We start from the raw sequence: 1511 nt of genomic DNA, 5'->3' as shown, positions 1-1511 counted from the left end.
AGTGTGTGATTATACAAATAGTCCAGTTAATATTTGGTACTTTTGTTTTTAAGTGCTGATTTATTTTAAGGGATGTTAGTGATGTCAATTTTATAATGTTGTTTGTCTTTGACTTTTGTTGGATGTTGTTCATTTTTATAACTTTTAAGTTTAAATTGTTTATTGAAGATATGAATCTATCCAATCAAACACCATCCTTTTTACAATTCCTTAATGGAGATGATTTTATATTTTTGGTATGTTTTTTAACTTTCCTTCTACTATTAGGATTCTACGTTAAATTTTGATGTAAGATTTTTGTTAACTACTGTTGCAGAATATACCACTTGATTTTCAGACTCTGTTGTGGGGCAAAGAGGTCCTGTATGGGCGAATTGTAGAGTTACTTAATGGTGACAAATCATGGTTAGTTCGAGTAAGGAAGAGAGATGATCATTGTATATTTACGGATGGATGGACAAAGTTTGTTAGAGATTGTTGTTTGAAAACGAAAGATGCTAAATTGGTGAAAGCTGTTGGACGTTTGTCATTCGTTGTCTCATGTTTTAAAGAAAAAGTTTACGAGAACTCTTACATTTCAGCAAATATTAGCCCTGAAGTTGGCATGACTGTAAGTAACGATATATTATTTTGTTACTTACTCTAAATATTTTATGCTAGCTCAACAGCTTGCTAACATCTGTTTGCCCTTTTAACGTCTGTTTCCTTATAATCTTAACTTCTGTTGACTAAGTCTTTTAACGTCGGTTGACTAACATCTGATATTTAAGATCTGTCCACGTTGTAACCTCTGCTGGACATAATGGATGACAGTTGTTAGGAAACCTCTGTTGGATAGCAACAGAGGTATGTAATAGTTGATAGCCAAACAGTGGTTAGGTTATGTGTAAATACTATAACTACCGTTGACTAACCCTGTTAAGTAATTCTCATTTTAACTTTTGTTGACTAATTTGTTGTAACTTCTGTTGCTCATTAGTTCATGTCAAATTTGTAAGTCTGCGCTAAATATTTCTTTGCTTCTTCTATAGCTAATTGCTGACAAATTTTGGAAACAATTCTATGGTAAAAATTACGAGTATGGGATGGCAACTATCTATGTTGGTGAAAGGTTTTGGAATGTGATGATGAAAGGATGGACTGATGGATGCGGATTTACTGATGGATGGTCAAAGTTGATTGAAGAAGTTCCAATACCAGTTGAATCTTGGTTGGTTTTCACCATGATTGCATCTAAAACGTTTGAGCTTTCCGTTTTCCATTCCGAGACTGGAACTGAGGTTTCCTTCAAGAAAGTTGATGTAGTTGTTTTGGATGATTCAGTTTATGGAGATGATGGGTTTGATTTATTGGCTGCGGTATAAAATTTTGATGATAAAATACATTATTTGATAACATGACGGTGATAAGTAACTTTTATTATATTATGCTAATATCTTTTGAAATCTCATTTTGTAGGCTAAACACAAATAGCTTCTGGATTCCGAGGAAGTTGCTTTAGATGATGAGGA

Source organism: Helianthus annuus, chromosome 1 (assembly GCF_002127325.2).
Source record: "Helianthus annuus cultivar XRQ/B chromosome 1, HanXRQr2.0-SUNRISE, whole genome shotgun sequence".
Classification (NCBI taxonomy): Eukaryota; Viridiplantae; Streptophyta; class Magnoliopsida; order Asterales; family Asteraceae; genus Helianthus; species Helianthus annuus.
Note: the sequence above shows the minus strand (reverse complement) of the source record.